The sequence below is a fragment of the Macaca fascicularis genome, chromosome 6 (assembly GCF_037993035.2).
Source record: "Macaca fascicularis isolate 582-1 chromosome 6, T2T-MFA8v1.1".
Taxonomy (NCBI): Eukaryota; Metazoa; Chordata; class Mammalia; order Primates; family Cercopithecidae; genus Macaca; species Macaca fascicularis.
In genome coordinates, this window is record NC_088380.1 from 100,245,134 (window position 1) to 100,254,316 (window position 9,183).

The window sequence follows — 9,183 nt, forward strand, 5'->3', positions numbered from 1 at the left end:
AGCAAAACCCTATCTCTACAAAAAAAAAAAAAAAATTTTTAATCAGCTGAACGTGGAGGTACATCCCCATAGTCTCAGTTACTCGGGAGGCTGAGACAGGAGGATCCCTTGAATCCATAAATTTGAGGTCACAGTGAGGTATGATTGCACCACTTCACTCCAGCCTGGGCAACAGAGCAAGATCCTATCTCTAAAAAATAAAAATAAATAAAAAATAAAAGGCACAGCATGGCTGAATAGATAAAGAAATAAGACCTGATTTTGTGAAGAGGTGAAGACTGGGCGGTTGTGGCCGCGTTGCCGACCTCGACTAGCAGTCGGTTTCTCCACGCAGAATCCGGGAGTAGGAGACTCAGAATCGAATCTCTTCTCCCTCCCACCTCCTGTTTTCAGCTTTGTGAGAAACCTTATCATCAAACACAATGGCCAGCAACGTTACCAACAAGACAGATCCTCGCTCCATGAACTCCCGTGTGTTCATTGGGAATCTCAACACTCTTGTGGTCTAGAAATCTGATGTGGAGGCAATCTTTTCGAAGTATGGCAAAACTGTGGGCTGCTCTGTTCATAAGGGCTTTGCCTTCGTTCAATATGTTAATGAGAGAAATGCCCGGGCTGCTGTAGCAGGAGAGGATGGCAGAATGATTGCTGGCCAGGTTTTAGATATTAACCTGGCTGCAGAGCCAAAAGTGAACCGAGGAAAAGCAGGTGTGAAACGATCTGCAGCGGAGATGTACGGCTCCTCTTTTGACTTGGACTATGACTTTCAACGGGACTATTATGATAGGATATACAGTTACCCAGCACGTGTACCTCCTCCTCCTCCTATTGCTCGGGCTGTAGTGCCCTCGAAACGTCAGCATGTATCAGGAAACACCTCACGAAGGGGCAAAAGTGGCTTCAATTCTAAGAGTGGACAGCGGGGATCTTCCAAGTCTGGAAAGTTGAAAGGAGATGACCTTCAGGCCATTAAGAAGGAGTTGACCCAGATAAAACAAAAAGTGGATTCTCTCCTGGAAAACCTGGAAAAAATTGAAAAGGAACAGAGCAAACAAGCAGTAGAGATGAAGAACGATAGGTCAGAAGAGGAGCAGAGCAGCAGCTCCGTGAAGAAAGATGAGACTAATGTGAAGATGGAGTCTGCGGGGGGTGCAGATGACTCTGCTGAGGAGGGGGACCTACTGGATGATGATGATAATGAAGATCGAGGGGATGACCAGCTGGAGTTGATCAAGGATGATGAAAAAGAGGCTGAGGAAGGAGAGGATGACAGAGACAGCGCCAATGGCGAGGATGACTCTTAAGCACATAGTGGGGTTTAGAAATCTTATCCCATTATTTCTTTACCTAGGCGCTTGTCTAAGATCAAATTTTTCACCAGATGCTCTCCCCTAGTATCTTCAGCACATGCTCACTGTTCTCCCCATCCTTGTCCTTCCCATGTTCATTAATTCATATTGCCCCACGCCTAGTCCCATTTTCACTTCCTTTGACGCTCCTAGTAGTTTTGTTAAGTCTTACCCTGTAATTTTTACTTTTAATTTTGATACCTCTTTATGACTTAACAATAAAAAGGATGTATGGTTTTTATCAACTGTCTCCAAAATAATCTCTTGTTATGCAGGGAGTACAGTTCTTTTCATTCATACATAAGTTCAGTAGTTGCTTCCCTAACTGCAAAGGCAATCTCATTTAGTTGAGTAGCTCCTGAAAGCAGCTTTGAGTTAGAAGTATGTGTGTTACACCCCCACATTAGTGTGCTGTGTGGGGCAGTTCAACACAAATGTAACAACGTATTTTTGTGAATGAGAGTTGGCATGTCAAATGCATCCTCTAGAAAAATAATTAGTGTTATAGTCTTAAGATTTGTTTTCTAAAGTTGATACTGTGGGTTATTTTTGTGAACAGCCTGATGTTTGGGACCTTTTTCCCTCAAAATAAACAAGTCCTTATTAAACCAGGAATTTGGAGGAAAAAAACCCTGGTTTTTTATTTTTGTATTTTATTATTGTTTACTTCAAACTTTGTTTTACAGCGTCCTCCACAAAACCTCTAGAATGTACTAGATACATTTTTCTTGGAGTCATAATCATGATACATACCAACACAACACTACTCAAATTATATTTCATTGAGTTGCATGTTGCATTGAGGAGTCAAATAACTTGACATACAGTGGAGATTGTTTTTCAAAATGGCTTTTACATCCTAATGAAAGTTCAGTGCTTTGTGGTCCAACTGGCACCCTTTTTGAGGTTTTTGTTGTGTGCTAAATTGTTTTGTCCTTAAATAGGAGAGACTCAAAAATAAGATTTCAGGAAAATTGCAACAGCTGGACAATGGAACTCCCCCTGCTTTCTTCTGTTTTGTTCTTTTAATTACTATTTATAGCCTCAGTTACCTTCTGAATTCTGAAGTGTATACCTCCATGTTACTGAAAATGAGAAAACTCTTATTTCCTGATACTCCACAGTTTGCCTTCCCAGGTGATTGAGAACATAAAGAATGTTACATTTATTTTACCCTAAATGATCTTTTACCCCATTAGCTGATCTTTGTGTTTTCCCTCAACTTTATTAATTACAGTGATTGTATTTTTAGCATCCAGTCTTACTTAAAATGAATATATTAAACAGCTACCAGTGTTGTGATACCTCATCCTTGAAAGGCTTAGTTGATTTGTGTTTTAAACTTCAGTTTTTCCAGCACAACAGAAAATGACGTTTATAATTTTTGTGCACACAAACCTTGGATTCCCCTATAAAGTTGCTATTGTTTCATAGCATGCAGCCCTGGCCTTTTTTCATCCTACTCATTACAGGCAAAACTCATGTCTTATTTATAAGGATTTTATAGATCATTTTCTATATCAGGTGACAAAAGCAGAAAAGAATGAAGAGGCTGAACTATGAACTACCCTTGGAGCCCATATACATGATATAGGCAATTTCTTTGGTATGTTAATTCGGTCAAAAATACTACCCACTTGATGTTTTCTGATCTGATGTGAGCTCCTGTTACACAGACTTTTAGTAAGTAACCCATGACTAGAAAATAAACTGGATGCTTAGGAGAGAGTGTCAGATGTATAAGATGCTAATAAAACATGTTTAATATTATGTTGTTAGCTGTAAGTTTTTGGAAAATACTGGAAAAATTAGTCCACAATCAAGTGTCTACTTTTCACTTCACTGTAGGGCCTCTTTCCCCGCACAGAGCAGTCTATTTAGCTGTGAATACCACAATCTGCAGATGTTCAAGTCCCTTACATAAAATGGCATAGTATTTGTATGTAACCTATACATAGTCTCCTGTATACTTTAAATCATCTCTACATTAAAATACCTGATATAATGTAAAAAAAAAAAGAAAAAGAAAAAGAAAAAAAAAAAAGAAATAAGACCCAAATATATGCTGTCTACAAGAAAGCAACTTCACCTTTAAAGACCACATATAGACTTAAAGTGAAGGAATGGAAAAAGATATTCCATGAAACTGGAAACCAAAAAAGAGCAGGAGCAGCTATACTTTTATCAGATAAAGTAGACTGATACAGTTTGTCTCTGTGTCCCAACCCAAATCTCATCTCAAATTGTAATCCCTGTTGCTGGGAGGAGAGACCAAATGGGAGGTGATTGGATCATGGGAGCAGTTTCCCCCCATGCTGTTCTCATGATAGTGATTGAGTTCTCATGAGATCTGATGGTTTAAAAGTGTGACACTTACCCCCTTGTTCTCTCTTGCTACTGCAAGATGTGTCTTGCTTCCCCTTTGCCTTCCACCATGATTATACATTTCCTGAGGCCCCTCCAGCCATGTGGAACTGTGAGTCAATTAAAGCTCTCTCTCTCTCTCTTTTTTTTTTTTTAAAATAAATTAGCCAGTCTCAGGTAGTTCTTTATAGCAGTGTGAAAACAGACTAATACATAGACTAAAAATCAAAGACTATAAAAAGAGACAAGGGAAGTCATTATATAATGCGAAAGGGGACAATTCAGCAAGACAATATACAATTATAAATATCTATACACCCAACAATGGAGCTTCCAAGTATAAAAGCAAACATTAATAGATATAAAGGGAGAAAGAGGCTACAATACAATAAGAGTAGGGGATTCAACATCCTACTCTCAGTAATGGACAAATCATCCAGACATAAAACCAACAAAGAAACACTGGAGTTAAACTATACATGAGAACAAATGAGCCTAATTCACTTTTACAGAAAATTTCACCCAGCTGCTACAGAATACACATTCTTCCATCAGCATGTGGAACATGAAAGACTCAAATAAATAAAATCATAAACAAAAGAGAAACATAACAACTCAAGTCACAGAAATGTAAACAATAATTAGAGACTATTATGAACAACTATATATGCCAACAAATTGGAAAACCTTAGAAAAATTTCTGGACGTATACAACCTACCAAGATTAAACCATGAGGAAATAGAAAACCTCAACAAACCAGTAACAAGTACCAAGATCAAAGCTGTAATAAAAAGTATCCCATCAAAGAAAAGCCCAAGACCTGATGGCTTCACTGCTAAGTTATACCAAACTAATATCAGTTCTACTGAACCTCTTTAAAAAAAATTGAAAAGGAGGGAACACATTCTATGAAGTCAGCATTACCCTGATACTAACTAGACAAGGACACAACACAAAACTACAGGCCAATATTACTGATAAACACTGATGCAAAAATTCTCAACAAAATACTAGCAAACTGAATTTAACAACACATTAAAAGGATCATTCATCGTGATCAAGTGGAATTTATTCCAGGGATGCAAGGATGGCTCAAGATATGCAAATCAATAAACATGATACATCACATTAACAGAACCTGGAAGAAAAAACATAAAATCATCTCAGTAGATGCTGAAAAAAGCATTTGATAAATGTCAACATCCCTTTATGACAAAAACTCCCAACAAACTGGAAATGGAAGGAACGTACCTTAAAATAATAAAGGCCGTATATGACAAACTCACAGATAATGTAGTACTGAATGGGAGACAATTGGAAGCCTTTCCTCTAAGATCTGGAACAAGACAAGGATGCCCACTTTTACCGTTTTTATTTAACATAATACTGGAAGTCCTGGCCACAGCAATTATGCAAGAGAAAGAAATAAAGAGCATCCAGATTGGAAAGGAAGAAATTGAATTACCCTTGTTTGCAGACAACATGATGTTTGATGTTATACTTAGAAAAAACTAAAGACTTCACCTATGGAATACTATGCAGCCATAAAAAGGAACAAGATCATGTTCTTTGCAGGGACATGGATGGAGTTGGAAGCCGTTATCCTCAGCAAACTAACACAGGAACAGAAAACCAAACACTGCATGTTCTCACCTACAAGTGGGCACTGAATGATGAGAACACATGGACACATGGTGGGGAGCAACACACACTGGGGCCTATCAGAGGGGGTGGGTTTGGGGGAAGGAGAGCATCAGGAAGAATAGCTAATGAATGCTGGGCTTAATACCTAGGTGATGGTATGATCTGTGCAGCAAACCACCATGGCACATGTTTACCTATGTAACAAAACTACACATCCTGCATACATACCCCTAAACTTAAAATAAAAGATTAAGAAAAAAAGACTCCAACAATAAGCTGCTAGAATGGATAAAATAATGTAGTAAAGTTGCAGGATACAAAAGCAACATACAAAAAGCAGTAACATTTTATTCATTAACAGCAAATAATATTTTAAAAATGAAGAAAGCAACCACATTTACAATATCTACAAATAATATAAAATGCCCCAGAAGCAGTTTAGCTGAAAAATTGAAAGATCTATATAAGGAAAACTGTAAAACACTGATTAAAGGAATTGAAGAAGACACAAAAAAGGAAAGATATTCTGTGTTCATGGATTGCGAGAACTAATATTGTTAGAGTGACAATACTACCCAAAGCAATGTACAGATTCAATGCAGAAATAGTAAAAAACAGTTCTAAAATGTATATGGAACCACATAAGGCCTCAAATAGCCAAAGCAACCCTAAGTAAAAAGAACAAAGCTGTAGGCATCACACTACCTGACTTCAAAATATACTACAAAGTTATAATAACCAAATCAGCATGGTACTAGCATACAAACAGACCCATAGACCAATGGAACAGAATAGAGAACACAGATATAAATCCATGCATTTACAGCCAACTCATTTTTGACAAAGGCACCAAAGACATACAACGGAAAAAAGGACAGTCTTCTCAATAAATGATGCTAGAAAAACTGGATAACCATATGCAGAAGAATAAAACTAGATCCCTATCTCTCATGATATACAAAAATCAAATAAAAATGGATTAAAGACTTAAACCTAAGACTTGAAACTATGAAACCACTAGGGAAAAAAAAAAAAAAACATTGAAGAAATGCTCCAGGACATTGGTCTGGGCAAAGAATTTTTAGGTAAGATCTCAAAACAGAGGAAACCAAAGCAAAAAGAGACAAATGGAGTTATATGAAGCTAAAAACTTCTGCACAGCAAAGGAAACAATTAACAAAGTGAAGAGACAACTCACAGAATGGGAGAAAATATCTGCAAACTACCCATCTGACAAAGGATTAATAAGAAGAATATATAAGGAATATGAACAACCCAATAGTAAAAGAACAAATATTCTGACTTTTTTAAATGGACAAAAGATCCAAATAGACATTTCTCAATAGAAGACATACAAATGGCCATCAGTTATATTTTAAAAATGCTCAACAGCACTAACCATCAGAGAAATGCAAATCAAAACCATAATGAGATATTACCTCACTCCAGTTAAAATGGTTTTCATAAAAAAGGAGATAATGAATGCTGACAAGGATGTACAGAAAGGAAACCCTAGGACATTGTTGATGGGAATGTGAACTAGTAAAGCCGCTGTGGAAACTGTATGGAAGTTCCTCAAAAAACTAAAAATAGAATTCCCATATGATTCAGTTATTTCACTACTGGGTATATATCAAAAGAAATGAAATAAATATATTGAAGATATATCTGTACTCCCATGTTTATTGTTGCAGCACTATTCACAATAGCCAAAATATCAAATCAAGGGAAGTACTCACCCAGGGATGAATAAAATGAGTGGTACATATACACAATAGAATATTATTTAGCCATAAAAAGAATGAAATCCTTTCATTTGCAGCAACATGGGAACTGGAGATCATAATGTTAAGTGAAATAAATGCAGCACAGAAAGACAAATATTGCATGTTCTCACTCATATGTGAGAGCTAAAAAAGTGGATCTCATGAAGACAGAGAGTAGATAATGGTTATAAGAGGCCAAAAAGGATAGGGAGAGGGGGGATGAAGGGAGGCTAATTATTGGGTACAAATATACAGTTTGATAGAAGAAATAAGACATAGTGTTTGATAGATCAGTAAGGTGACTATAGTTTATATTCTATATTTCAAAATAGCTAGAAGGGAATAATTCAAAGGTTTCTGGCAAAAAAAAAAGACAAATAGTTAAGGTGATGGATATTCCAATCACACTGATTTGATCATTACAAATTATATGGATATAACAAATTATTTCATGTAGCCCCAAAATATCTACATCTATTATGTATCAATAAAAAAATAAAGAGAATGCCTTTCTGCCAAGCAAGAGGAGGATTTCATGAAAATCAATTATTCGCTGTATAATAAATGTGAACAGGTTCAAGGAAAATAATGCATTGCTTTTAAGTATTTGAATAGCTGATATAAATCTTTAGATGAGATAAAATATTTTACACCATTATACCTTCCTTAAATGTCAGCCCTAATGCTAAGAGAAGGAACAAGCCTAGAGAATAACTTGTCCTGATGGAGTTTGTTTCTTAAATGAGAACACTGTTCTAGGGTTGATATGACATTGATAAATTTGATGTAAATAAAATGAGCTATTGTTTAAGAGAACTTTTCTATTGTTGGAATTAAAGGCTGCCAAGCTGTTCTGTGAAGTGCCATCATGGAACTTCAGAGAAGCCCTCCCCAGTTAGGTGAGCTGGATAAGCTTGTTAACCTAGGCAAGAGATTGGAGCATTTGAGACTGTGCAAAACCCAGGGGCAGTGTGACAGTTGAGGAAAGAATATCTAGAGAATAGTAGGAGTCAGAGAAATAGAATATCTAGAGAATAGTATGAATGAGAGAAATATAAGTAAGATTGATTGTATCTCGAGTTTTCTCTTCTAAGCAAATGCACGGTAGATTTATGGCCTGTCGATGAATGACAAAGGTATATAAAAATATTGGCTTTCCTTGTTGAAGAAAAAGGTTTTAGTTGGTTATATATTGCTGACTGAACCTTCTTATACTTTAGGGCACGTAAGATTTAAACTGATCCTGTGCCTTTTCAAATGCTTGCATTGATATTTTTGTATGCAGAGAATATTTTAATGAAAATATCTAATTCAGGAACAGTTTTTTCAAAGCTGGAATTCCTTTAAACTTTCTCATTTACTGGACAAGAGTAAACACAATGTAGATATCTCTTCACTGGTCTGTTCCAATTGCTTGAGTATCTCCTGGATTGGCCTTAGCAGTAAATAGATCAGTGAAGCACTGACAGGGTGCTGAGGCTTGATCATCTACCATCACTTCCCTGTGCCTGTCATTGCCGTTTTGGAGCTGCCTTTTTAAAATGCATATTCACCTGGGAGAGGACACACCTGAAATTTTTATTATTTGACATCTTAGCAAGAACTTGCCAAAAATAGACCCTGCATAGGATAAGGAAGATGAAAGGGATGTTGTGAGAGAAGAAATGAGTTAGAGCCCCAATTTTTTTTTCTTTTTTTCTTTTTTTGAGACAGAGTGATCTCACTTTGTCATCCAGGCTGGGGTGCAGTGGCACGATCTCTGCTCACTGCAAGCTCTGCCTCTCAGGTTCATGCCATTCTCCTGCTTTGGCCTCCCAAGTAGCTGGGACTGCAGGCGCCTGCCACCACGTCTGCCTAACTTTTTGCATTTGTTAGTAGTTTCACTGTGTTAGCCACGATGGTCTTGATCTCCTGACCTCGTGATCTGCCAGCCTCGGCATCCCAAAGTGCTGGGATTACAGGTGTGAGCCACCGCGCCCAACCTAGAGCCCCAATTTTATAGACCAGTGTCAATTCTGTCCAAAATTTTACCAAAACCATGACCCCTGGATGGTATGCA

General features: G+C 37.2%; 1 pseudogene; it reads left to right on the forward strand.

Annotated features, from left to right (window-relative positions):
* Positions 1-341: 341 nt before the first annotated feature.
* Positions 342-3,119, forward strand: LOC102139658 (heterogeneous nuclear ribonucleoproteins C1/C2 pseudogene; annotated as a pseudogene).
* Positions 3,120-9,183: the final 6,064 nt, after the last annotated feature.